The 13878-nt window shown below is 33.1% G+C and overlaps 1 protein-coding gene and 1 long non-coding RNA gene across 6 annotated transcripts in view; one reads left to right on the top strand and one right to left on the bottom strand.

The window, feature by feature from the left end:
* Nucleotides 1-2366, bottom strand: part of LOC143078746 (WD repeat-containing protein 7-like) — a 66029-nt gene extending 63663 nt beyond the window's left edge. Inside the window, exon 1 of one of the 4 annotated variants that reach the window (XM_076253691.1) lies at nucleotides 2217-2366. The gene's annotated coding sequence lies outside the window, so the exon portion shown is untranslated. The remainder of the gene's footprint in view (nucleotides 1-2216) is intronic. The other 3 variants (XM_076253693.1, XM_076253692.1, XM_076253694.1) reach the window with 3 other exon arrangements.
* Nucleotides 2367-2781: 415 nt separating this feature from the next.
* On the top strand, nucleotides 2782-12398 carry LOC143078745 (uncharacterized). 2 transcript variants are annotated; one of them, XR_012979256.1, is made up of 3 exons: nucleotides 2782-4218; nucleotides 6471-6608; nucleotides 9972-12398. It is a non-coding gene; the product is annotated as an uncharacterized LOC143078745 (long non-coding RNA). The 2 variants fall into 2 exon arrangements; XR_012979255.1 differs by having other exon boundaries at nucleotides 9549-12398.
* Nucleotides 12399-13878: the final 1480 nt, after the last annotated feature.

The following is a 13878-nucleotide window of genomic DNA, read 5'->3' as shown; positions in this document are numbered from 1 at the left end:
TGTCATCATAGAGCTGCAGAATATTTTTTAATTACTCGAGGAAACATACAAAAACCGAAATTTGAAACAGGATTTGGAAGGAAACAAAATTTTTGACGGCTACCGGAGACGGAGATGAACCAAATCCGGAAATCGTAAATTTTTCAAAATAAAAAAAATCGGGGCGGGACGATTTCAGATAGGCGGGCGGGGATGAAAATCTATCAATTAATTTTAATTGGCCTTATAGATACATAACAATATATGCATGGGAATCGTATATCCTGCTTCTATTGGTAGCAAACGGATGCACTGAAATCATTGTTCACGTTGCAATTTACATTGCAGTCCCCGTTAAAATATTCTCGATTTTATTGAAAAGTAACATCAGTAAAATATAGCATGTATAGGTTCATGTTTCTAAGCGTAAATTAATAAATTGTTGGCTAAAACATAGTTTGAACAATGCAGGAAAATATAACATATATTTTTTACGGAAAAGAGAAAGCTCAACGAGTATCACCATTTACTGGCGTTTAAAATTAAAGCTAAACGCCTTGTACAAATAAATATTACTTATTCCGACAATGTGGTAGGTCTTCTAAATTTAGAAACTATCACTTAAGCTTACTGATAAATAATAAAGCCAATCACATATGTTATACCTTATACTAAATGTAGCTTTATAAAAAGACTATTTTTTTTAAATCCATGTATTTTAATGTTTTAAGCCGCCAAGCCTATATTGGTCCATCGTACTTGAGCGAACAAACAACCATCGCACTTTAGCGTGATACACCATCGTACATTAGCGTAGACCATCGCACTTTAGCGTGACCATCATACTTTAGAGTACCATGCACTTTAGAGTCATATAAACATGTATATCGTCGCTGTTATGCAAAAACCTCGTATCTAAGGTTTTGATAATTTTACACCAGGCAGTAAAAACTGAAATCTTTTTATCGATTATTTAGAATTAAATATGTATGTTCCACTGTATGCAAAAATATCTGACCTTCTAACCAATCAATTACCAAGACGAGCAAAAATTTCTGCACCTATATATTGTAATTTCAAAGCTTTTCATTATTTCTAAGCTATATTAGAACCTAAAATTGATAAAACTGTACCTGTTATAATGTCAGCTGCCGTGACATGTGTTTTTCTTTTGAGATACGATATTTTCGCACAACAAAATGTGTCATCAATCCGACTACACTTTTTCGTCACATGTCAGAATTCGGGTTAATGATTGGTTAGAAGATCAGATATTTTCGCATACAGTTGAAGATACATATTTAAATTCTAATTAATCGATAAAAAGATTTCCGCAAAAAATTGAGATACGAGATTTTTGCATAACAGCGACGATATATATCGTCGCTGTTATGCAAAAACCTCGTATCTAAGGTTTTGATAATTTTACACCAGGCAGTAAAAACTGAAATCTTTTTATCGATTATTTAGAATTTAATATGTATGTTCCGCTGTATGCGAAAATATCTGATCTTCTAACCAGTCAATTACCAAGACGAGCAAATATTTCTGCACCTATATTGTATTTTCATTATTTTTAAGCTAATATATTAGCTTTGAGAACCTAAAATTGATAAAACTGTACCTGTGATAATGTCAGCTGCCGTGCAAAGTGTTTTTCTTTTGAGATACGATATTTTCGCACAACAAAATTTCCCACCAATCCGACTACACTTTTTCGTCACATGTCAGAATTCGGGTTAATGATTGGTTAGAAGATCAGATATTCTCGCATACAGTGGAACATACATATTTAATTCTAAATCTTCGATAAAAAGATTTCCGCAAAAAATTGAGATACGAGGTTTTTGCATAACAGCGACGATATATGGTAAAAGGTCAAAATCTGTGTCTGTGTATCTATAGGATAATGTTGAATATACCAATTCTGGCTTTAACTCAATGGGAGAGAGATACACCTCTTGACGATGTTGGAGAGCAGCCTTGAAGCTCTCAAATGTATATATTTTATAAATATCTAAGGCTTAGTGTGCTGGAGGAGAAAATGTCATTATTTACGTAGTGTGCAGAACGAGAAGTAAAACTTGTTTATGTTGTAACAAGGCATAAGTTTTTCTCTATATACAGAAACAAATCGTGATTTTGCAAGTGCCTGTCACAGAAACAGATGTTAGATGATCTAAAATACTTCTTATTTTTAATCAGTTACACAATTTTCTGTATAGAATAATACTAACAGATATGATTTACTAAATACAAACAATGGTCCCCTCTACATTTGAAGAAATACACTGAATAAACCAATAGGTTCGATATATGTTGATTTTCCGTAAAAATGTCAAATGATAATGTGCCTAACAGCTCCTTTTCCGGTTACGTACGACATAAAAAAATCACAAAATGTTTCGATGATAAAACTGAATTTTAGTAAGTTTTTAATCTGTAAAATCAATTTGGGATACTTTTGTATTTTTTATTAACAATTGGAGATTACAAAATATAAAGCAGGAAATAATCATATCAAGTTGGGAGCACATCACTACGCATAAAACTAAGAAAAAGAGCAAAAATGGAATCGGTAACGACTTTTATTCGGAAATAAATAAAGGCAACAGTAGTATACCGCTGTGTGAAATTCATAAATCGATTGAGAAAAAAACAAATCCGGTTTTCCAGGTATAAAATATTCACCCCTTGATATGCTTCCAGATTATTTTCATTATATGGATCATTTAGAACACCGCTTTTAAAATCTTTTCTCAAAAATTTTGGATATAAAAACAGAAGACCATCTGAAGAAGCTGGCTCGTGTTCAATTATCGTTCTAGATATGCATGAAATATTTGCCACTGGACATTAAGCAACCAACAATTATCTAGACTGGGTTGATGCAGTCATGATTTGTCAACTTTGCAATAGCAAATATATTGATGTTTGTAAAAGTCACACCAACTGAAAAGGAATATTCATCATAGATAGCATATATGTTTTGCTCAACTATCGGTAGCAAAGTTTTGAAAATTTTTATTTTATTTTTTTCGTATTTTACTGATAAATGGACTTATATTTTTTTTTTACAGTTAACATAAAGATGCAGCCTGGGGTTGAAATGTATATACGATTAAGCTATATTTCAAAAGGTAGAAGAACTTGATTCTTCATATCTGTCCTTGGTCCAAGTTTTTAGTTTATCAGTTTTCGTGGTCAAACTTAAAAATTTGAATGCAGGTTCTTTCAGCCTCATGCTTCAGATTTTACTGTTCTTTAACAAGTTAAAAAGTATTCCCCGCAAAAAAAGAATTCCCTTGAGGGCAATTCTTTGTTATCTGAGCAAAATTCAGTTACATAGTTTGCAATACTTTTGTCAGGTGATAATATTTGGCTACACGGCTGGTTACTCAAGTGTGAAGTGAGTAGATTTGAGTCAATCGTAACTACTCGGCCATTCTCGCTATGCAGTACAATTTCTTCGTGCAACCAGAAAGGCCGAGTAGTTCCGATTGGATTTGAGTGATCAACAGGGCTTCATTTTAGTTTAAATTGATCTTTACTTGGACAAACCCCTGTGTTTTTCCTTAAAATTTTTGTGGACATCAAATGAGTTCAAAGTTATAGAAGATTTAAGGTATCATTTATTTATCATAAATTTCTTTAATGTGATCTGTTTTGTTTGATTTACTACTAGAGATGTAAAACATATTCTTAATGTCTGCATGTCTATATATACAAGCTTTACTGGAGTAACAGCATAGAGCTTTTACTTTAACCATTTAAGATTCATGAATTGATTGATTGTTGGTTGCATAATGTCCAGTGGCAAATATAACAAGAAGAATAGAGCTCACATTCATGTATCTGTCTAGGGAACAATTAACAGTTTAACCAATCAAATGTGGGTAAAGTTTTTGGGTTGGCAAAACTGACTGAAAAGGTCTATGTTGAAAACCTTGTATTGTAGGGTCAATAGACTCAAAAATATTGAGTCTATGGGAGCAACAGTGCTAAATCAAAAAATTTCCCAACAAAACTTTAGGGAAGGTATGGGTACAGTAAACACTCATACCTTTTTTGTTTGCAACATATTTTCTGGAATAATTTTAATATTAAATGTTTCTTTTCAGTACTTTGACACTACAAACTTAGTAATCTAAAATCTAAATTGGTATTCAGATGCATCTAGGAAAGCAAGACAGTATATCAACTTCATTTCCCTTGATACAGTAGACCAAGTGAATACAGGTATAGTCAAATAGTTTATTACAAAACTTAATCAATTTTTAGCTCACCTGACATGAAAGGTCAAGTGAGCATTTCTCATCACTTGGCGTCCGTCGTCCGGCGTCCATCCTCCGTAAACTTTTACAAAAATCTTCTCCTCTGAAAATACTGGGCCAAATTTAAACACAATCATCCTTGGGGTATCTAGTTTAAAAAATGTGTCCGAATATCTATCTGCCCTGAAATTTTCAGACAAATCAGACAACCTGTTGTTGGGTTGCTGCCCCTGAATTGGTAATTTTAAGGAAATTTTGCAGTTTTTGGTTATTATCTTGAATACTATTATAGATAGAGATAAACTGTAAACAGCAATAATGTTCAGCAAAATAAGATCAAAATTGTCAGTCAACCCCTTAAGGAGTTATTGCCCTTTATAGTCGATATTAAACAACTTCTCGCTACATTTTAAGTTTAAGTAAATAGAAATCTATGAAATTTAAACACAAGGTTCATGACCACAAAAGGAAGGTTGGTATTGATTTGGGGAGTTGAGATCCCAACAGTTTAGGAATTTGGGGCCAAAAAGGGGCCCAAATAAGCATTTTTCTTGGTTTTCACATTATAACTTTAGTATAAGTGAATAGAAATCTATTAAATTTAAACACAAGGTTTATGACCAAAAAAGGAAGGTAGGTATTGATTTTGGGAGTTTTGGTCCCAACAGTTTAGGAATTTGGGGCCCAAAGTGTCCAAAATTAAACTTTGTTTCATCAAAAATTGAATAATTGGGGTTCTTTGACAATATTGTGCAATAGCAAGAAATTTTCAATTGATTGGAGTTATCTTTCTTTGTCCAGAATAGTAGTTGAATCAACTTAAATCATTGTTTTATACAATATAAAATGTATATTCACTTTTACTACCAACTGATAAATTAAAACAATCTTTACCATTCAGTGATAACAAGCACCTTTTGTTACATTTTAATATTTTATAATGTATTTAAATGAGTAGTTATTGTTGCAAACTCCATTAGAAATTTGAATTGAGATCAGTTTTGGAATAAGGGAAAGGGGGATGTGAAAAAAAATGGGGTGGGGGGGGGGGGGGTTAAATTTTTCTCATTTCAGATTTCATAAATAAAAAGAAAATTTCTTCAAACATTTTTTTGAGAGGATTAATATTCAACAGCATAGTGAATTGCTCAAAGGCAAAAAAAATATTTTAAGTTCATTAGACCACATTCATTCTGTGTCCGAAACCTATGCTGTATCAACTATTTAATCACAATCCAAATTTAGAGCTGAATCCAGCTTGAATGTTGTGTCCATACTTGCCCCAACTGTTCAGGGTTCAACCTCTGCGGTCGTATAAAGCTGCGCCCTGCGGAGCATCTGGTTCATTATTATCTTAAATACTATTATAGATAGAGATAAACTGTAAACAGCAATACTGTTCAGCAAATTAAGATCTACAAATAAGTCAAATGACCCCTTACGGAGTTATTACCCTTTATAGTCAATATTAAACAACTTCTCGATACATTGAAGACCCATTAGTGGCCTTCGGCTGTTGTCTGCTCTATGGTCGGGTTGTTGTCGCTTTGACACATTCCCCATTGCCTTTCTCAATTTTATTTTCGTCATTTTTGTAACTTGTACAAAAATCTTCTTTTCTAAAACGTATGGACCAAATTTAACCAAACTTTGCCACAATCATTACTAGGGTATCTATTTAAAAAAAGTGTCAAATGACCCCGCCTACCAACCAAGATGGCCGACATCAGTAAATAAGGTAACAGGTGAGCGACACAGGCTCTTGAGAGCCTCTAGTTTTTTTACCATCCGGAATACTAGCAGGTTTATCTGATAATATATTGTACTATATGTATATTAACAATTAGATTGTAAGTTTCTGTGATGATCTAAACTAAATATACCTAAATTTTTTGTTCATATCTGGTAATATAAGTTAAGTAGTCTTTTTTAGCTCACCAGTCTTTTGGCCTAAAAGGCCAAGTGAGCTTTTCTCATCACTTGGCGTCCGTCGTTGTCGTCTGTAGTCTGTCGTCCTTAACTCTTACAGAAAATCTTCTCCCATGAAAATACTTGGCCAAATTAAACCAAACTTGACCACAATCATCATTGGGGTATCTAGTTTTAAAAATGTGTCCGGTGACCCGGCCAACCAACCAAGATTTAAATAGAATGATAGATAATATAGAGTTTTAAGTTCCATTCTTTCATATTTATTAAAAAGAAATGATGTTTTAGAGGAGCCAACAACTGAGCAGAGAGCAGACGAGAGATTGATGACCTTGAAGAGTAAGCAATGTGAACAGTAAGACAGCTGTTAAGTATATCTGGGGTTACCAAATATTATGGTAAGAACCTCATCTATAATCAAACTTGGTGAGTATTCTTTTTGTTGGTTAGATATTATGTATCATTATGAAAAAAGGGGGATGTAGGGTATAAATCAACAAGGCAGCTACCCAATGAAAATAAATAACCAAAGACATCTACAGGTCTTCAACTATAGACTGTTGTTTATACAATACATGAACTTGTAAATCATCCAAATTCTAAAAGATTTGTGAATAAAATGAACAGACTAACAAATAACTTACATACACACCAATATCTGACCTAAGCACATGAGCATGTTGCAGGGTGAAACTTTTTTATATAAAACATAAGCCCACCCTTTTTGTGCAATGCCTAACCAAACTACAAAATTTCATACAGAAAACTTTTCAAATTGAAGGGTTTCAAATTTTGAATAAGCTAATTTGTTCTTTTAAAAAAAAAAATGCCAGATGCAATTAAAAAACAACAAAATATTTGGAAATATTGACTCCCCGCAAGAGAAAAATGTCACTCTTATTATTGAGGAAAATGGCCACTACCTCAATGGTCTTTAAAATTAATTCAGTTGCTCTGGTCATTTTTCAAAATTTAACAAGTGAATGGAGTTGTTTTGATGAAGCTTACCTTAAATCAATGGGAGATAACTGTGACACATGGATCATAATTCTGAAAACTTATCCTGAAATCCTGGGCTTAAAAACTCGAAATCCTGAGGTCCCGAATTTAAATAAATTTAAATCCCAACATCCCGAAATTCGAAAAAAGAATTTCCGGATCTTGAAAGGGTCAATCCCGAAATCCCGAAATCCCAAGCTTAAAAACACCCAATCCAGGAGTCCCGATAAAGGTCCTATCTACCCTCATATCTATAATTGATAATTAAGATGAAAGAAATACAGAAATTGTTTACATTAAATTGCCTTTTGCCATGCTTTCATCAACAAAAGATTTTTTTTTTTCATTTTCCAAAATAAATTCCAAGGCTAAGATGTAGGATGCCATTCTTCTAACAAAATACCACAGCATGTAGACCCAAATCAGCACACTAAAATGTCCAATGTGTGTCCTACATCTTGAAATAAATATCATTTTATAAATGTTCAAATATCTTCAAAAACATTTTTTTTTTTTACTCATTTCTACTCTGTTGAGACTATTTCACTGCACTTTGACTTTGACTAAGACAAATGTTTATTGAAGTTGAATGGCTTTAGTGATGACTTGGTTGAGGACATGGAAAGCATTTTGTCATTTTTGGTTGTTTTATTGGCTTTGACCTCTTGAGTCATAAAGACCTTATGTATGTTAGTTCTATTGAAATGTTCAATGCATTGTCAATGCTAAACATTTGATTGACTTTGACTGATTTTTTTTAGTTTCTGAAGAGTATAAATGAGTTTGAACAAAATGCAGCATAACTTTTTCTACATGATAAGATTTGATTTTAAAATTTTCACCAAATTTACTGTTGATAGCAAGGCTTATGGTTTGTACAATACTAGAATATGCTTTTTTTCACAAGGAGCTTGTCACTCTCACTCAAAAAACATTAAAGAATCCATCAAATTTGTAAAGCTAAGCTTAAGGTTTGATATGTAACACACATAGGAGCTTGAAATTGTTAAAAAAAAAATTACTGAATATCTTGTGTATTTTAGTCAGCTTCCATTCACTTTTTAAAATACATTAAGATAATTTATCACCTAAAGAGGTATTTGCTATAAAAAAAAAAGACAATAAATAACAGCACTTCATTTTTGATAAACATAAATTAAAGTGGAATAATGAAGTAATGACCTGCAATTAGCAAGTAGATACAGGAAGATGTGGTGTGAGTGCCAATGAGACAACTCTCCATCCAAATAACAATTTATGAAAAGTAAACCATTATAGGTCAATGAACGTTCTTCCACACGGAGCCTTGGCTCACACCGAACAACAAGCTATAAAGGGCCCAAAAAAATTACTAGTGTAAAACTATTCAAAATAGAAAACCAACGGGTAGCAGTCTGTTTAGTTAAATTTTGTAAAAATGAGCTAAAAACTTTGCATATTTATTATTTTTTTCCAAAACTATAATTTAACATTTTTTTCCAAAACTATAATTTAACATCATTTTGGTCTGTATGCATGCAACATTTAATAGGTACCATTGTAGTAGAAGGTTGCTCAGCTTGGTCAGATAATAAAAAGAACAGAATGTCAAAATAAAAAAATGAAACAAGGAAGCCACTGCACACAACAGGTTTGGTGACTGGTTTTTCCAACAAAAAATATGAATCTTATACAAAATTGAAAATAATGTCAGAGACAACAACCCAACCAAAGAGCAGAAAACAACCGAAGGCCACTAATGGCTCTTCAACTCAACCAGAAAATTCTGCATCAGGAGGCAAGCTTCAGCAGGCCCTACACAAAAATGTGTACTAGTTCGGTAAAAGTGGATGTCATACTAAACTCAAAAACATATAATTAAATGAACTAAAATTAAAAAACATACAAGACTAACAAAGGCCAGAGGATTCTAACTAGAGACAGGTGCATACATACAGTGGGTTAAAGAGGTTTGAGAGATCTCAACCCACACCTATACCTCTAGGAGCCAATGTAGAAAAAACAAACACACAGCAATTCGCACAGTAAAACTCATTTAAAAAGAAGTCTGTGTCCCACGTCAGAAAAGGTGTTCTACGTCAGAAAAGGTGTTCCACGTCAGAAAAGGTAACATAAGAAACAGACTAACTAAGCCAAATGGCAATAGTTTTGGTATTTTTACAGCAGTTACAATGCTAACTTTCATGGAAAAATAAAGTAAAAATATTTAAATTTTGAATTTAAATTTAGAATTTTACTTTAAAGAAAATAAAATAAAGTTTAATTGATTTTATTCTTATATGCCCGTATGTAATTTTGTATATTTATTTATGTTTTATTTCAGAGTTCACCAACAGATGTTTAATTCTATAATTTTGATTTTTGCAGATTGCAGGAGGGGGATGTTACAGTCATAGACCTTGAATAGACTCCGTTGTACTAGGCCAGGGAGGGTAGCGCATAGTTTCCGCAGCACTATACAATAGTAACAAGATCACTCTACCATGAGCTTGTTAAAGGGCCCGTTTGATGAAAGTGACACCAACGTTCTCCAAAACACTACAGATTTTTTGTTACAGATGCAGCCGAGAGGATTTTTCAGTCATGAACCCATTTGATGGAAGTGACACCAATTCTCCAACACTAATAATTTACAAATTTGTTTTTGTTTTAGATGCAACCTCAGTCATAAACCCCAGAGTATGGCTGGGTTGTAACAGATGAAGAAAAGTGGCATATAGATTTCTGTATGTCCATTTCTTTGTATAAAAGTGACAAATTACTAATCGCTCTTAATCATATCCATTTCAGAGTTCTTACAAAGATGTATAGGTATACAATATTTATATTTTTGTCTTTTTGTGTGTTTTTGTCAATGAGAGAAAACATACAGAACAAATCAATCAGAAGTATTTAAAAACTGGTGTAATTTGAGACAGAACACCCTGGAACACAAAAAATATCCTACCTCACAAAATTCAACACAACATCTTATTTTCACCTTTTTTCATTGAAGCAGCACACACAGTGTAATCAAGAATGTATGCATGTCCTTGAACATCTAGAAATAGAATATCTCTAATAGTAAACAGTCTGGTATAATGATCAACAAGAGCTACACTAAAAATAAAGTAAAAAAACTTAATTTAAAAAAAAATTTATATTTAATTTTTGAAATTTACCTCAAAGAAAATAAAATAAAGTTTAATTGATTTTATTCTTATATATGTGTAATGTTGTATATGTATTTATATTTCATTTCAGAGTTCACCAACATAGGTATACGGTATTTATTGTTTCTGTCTTTTTGTGTGTTTTTGTCAATGAGATAAAACACACAGAAAAAAACAATCAGAAGTATTAACTGGTGTACAAATTTGAGAAGGAACACAAGAAATATCCTATCTCACAAAATTTAACACACCAGACATCTTAATTTTCACCTTTTTTCAATGAAGCAGCACACACAGTGTAATCAAGAAGGTATCCATGTCCTGGAACATCTGGGAATAGCATATCTCTAATGGTATTTCCATAATATAATCCTCAAAATTCAAACAGTGAGGTATAATGATAAACAAGATCATACATAAAAAAAAAGGAAGATACCAAAGGGCCAATCTTAAACCATGTGGTGAAAAAAGACAAACAAAAGAAGTGACGGAAAATTGTCTACACTGATAACAAAATATTGTACAGCAACAACCCAACCAAAGACCTGAGAGGTTCTCAGGCACCAAGCACCAAGACCAGGGATGATCTCCAGCACCGAGCACCAACCAAAACAAAGAACAGGCATGAACTAGGGCAAAGAGCACCAACCCAACCAAAGACCTAAGAGGTTTTCAGGCACCATGCACCAACCAAACTAAAGAGCCAGGGATGATCTCGGGCACCAATCACCAATCCAACCAAAGACCAGGGATGATCTCCAGCACCAACCAAAACAAAGAACAGGCATGAACTAGGGCAAAGAGCACCAACCCAACCAAAGACCTAAGAGGTTTTTAGGCACCATGCACCAACCAAACTAAAGAGCCAGGGATGATCTCAGGCACCAAGCACCAACCTTTCCAAAGACCAGGGATGATTTCAGACACAACACACCAACGGTACCAAAGACCAGGAATGATCTCAGACACCAAGCACCAACCAAAAAAAATAAGGGTGATATCAGGCACCACAGAATGGTGGCAAGTATTTGATATGTTAACTTATTTATTAATTGTTCAAGTTAAATGGTTTTTTTTCATTCTTTGCTCCATTTTTTCTATCAAAAACTGTCAAAATGCAACATGAATTTTTTATGTGTTTTTTCATCTCTTTCTTCAAAATGTTTTACTTAACATAATAAGTAAATAATTTCATGAATAGAAAAACAAATTGGAAATGTTAATTTACTTTAATCAACGAATGAAAAAATAAATGTTCGAACCTTTTCATGCATAACCAAATTATTAAATGTGTTAAATAAAAGATTATAAATAACAAATTCTATATTTTTTGGAGTAAATTAAGATATGCTTCTATGAATTTTTACAATTGAACTGTTCCAAAATTTAATAATGTATCTTTTTTTTACAGAAAATATAAGGTAAAATAACAAATAATGACTCGGGTTTACATGAAAACACTGATATCTTGAATGACAGTAGCAAAGGTGGATCCAGGGAGCCTTGCCCCCCCCCCCCCCCCCCCACCTTTTGTGGGAAGATTATATAAGAAATCACTGTAGCATGACTGGAGCAGGCCCCCTCATGAAAAGTTCTGGATTCGCCACTGAGTAGTGAAATAAAAATTCACTAAATTAGAAGGGGAGGTAACTCGTATGAAATGAGGGTTTCGATACCATATAGTATTTCAATTAAGTGATGCAATTTTGCTCTAAATTTGTGAAGTAAAATTCAGGTACACAATGCCAAGATCAAAATTCATGTATATTTTACTCTTGGGAAAGTTGAGGGGGTACATTATTAAATCTAGGGTATTTTATTATTAATATATACTGCTTAAATGTGATTCTATCTGAATTGAAATCAGTTTGCCCAGGTGAAAAAGCCTCCTCCACTATTTTATGGTAGAAGCATTTAGTAATTGGGAAAATGTGATTGAATTTGATTCTGAATTTCTGAAATTAGTTAATATTTATATATATAAAACAAAATCATTTGTGATTATCACAAATATTCACCATCAAAATTTTTAACAATGTTTCTGGATTATGATGAGCCATTTTTAATTATACCCCCGCTTTAAAAAAGGGGGGGTATACTGTTTTACCTCTGTCTGTCCGTCCGTCAGTCCGTCCATCAGTCCGTCAGTCCGTCAGTCCGTCAGTCCGTCCGTCAGTCAGTCCGTCCCATGAAACTTTCGTCACATTTTTCTCAGGAACTACACATCCACCCTTTCTGTAATTTGGTATCAACATTTATATATGTCAGCCATACCGTGTGATGCGTTTTCAGATTCATCACTCGACAACTTCCTGTTTACCGAACACTTGTATGATTTTACACATGATAGCCAAGTTGAAAATTTTCGTCACATTTTTCTCAGGAACTACAATACAATGATTTCTGAAATTTGGTTTCAACATTTATATAAGTCAGCTATACCGTGTGATGCGTTTTCAGATTCATCACTCGACAACTTCCTGTTTACCGAACACTTGTATGATTTTACACATGATAACCAAGTTAAAAATTTTCGTCACATTTTTCTCAGGAACTACAATACAAGGATTTCTGAAATTTGGTTTCAGGATTTATATAAGTCAGCTATACCGTGTGATGCGTTTTCAGATTCATCACTCGACAACTTCCTGTTTACCGAACACTTGTATGATTTTATACATGATAACCAAGTTAAAAATTTTCGTCACATTTTTCTCAGGAACTACAATACAAGGATTTCTGAAATTTGGTTTCAGGATTTATATAAGTCAGCTATACCGTGTGATGCGTTTTCAGATTCATCACTCGACAACTTCCTGTTTACCGAACACTTGTATGATTTTACACATGATAGCCAAGTTGAAAATTTTCGTCACATTTTTCTCAGGAACTACAATACAATGATTTCTGAAATTTGGTTTCAACATTTATATAAGTCAGCTATACCGTGTGATGCGTTTTCAGATTCATCACTCGACAACTTCCTGTTTACCGAACACTTGTATGATTTTACACATGATAACCAAGTTAAAAATTTTCGTCACATTTTTCTCAGGAACTACAATACAAGGATTTCTGAAATTTGGTTTCAGGATTTATATAAGTCAGCTATACCGTGTGATGCGTTTTCAGATTCATCACTCGACAACTTCCTGTTTACCGAACACTTTCATATTTTTACACTATTAATATTATCCACTTGCGGCGGGGGTATCATCAGTGAGCAGTAGCTCGCAGTTTCACTTGTTATAAAAGTTTTCCTCATGTTATTTATTACAGAAGCCAAATGATCATTTGATTAATAATAGCCAAGTACATAACACCTTCTTTATTCTCATAATTAAAAAAAATAGAGATAAATATGCCAATATAAACCCACATGGTACTTATTACATTCTTGTCGGTGGATTCTTAAATAAGTTTCATTTAATATTTAAAACTTACCAAAAAGTATTTTCCATTAGAACATATTCAGTTTGAATACATAGATGACAGTATTTTTAGTAAGCATTTCATGAGAACAACGTAGTTAGAATTTTGACCGG

This window comes from Mytilus galloprovincialis, chromosome 6 (assembly GCF_965363235.1).
Source record: "Mytilus galloprovincialis chromosome 6, xbMytGall1.hap1.1, whole genome shotgun sequence".
Taxonomy (NCBI): Eukaryota; Metazoa; Mollusca; class Bivalvia; order Mytilida; family Mytilidae; genus Mytilus; species Mytilus galloprovincialis.
Note: the sequence above shows the minus strand (reverse complement) of the source record. Positions and strands in the feature narration are given on the sequence as shown.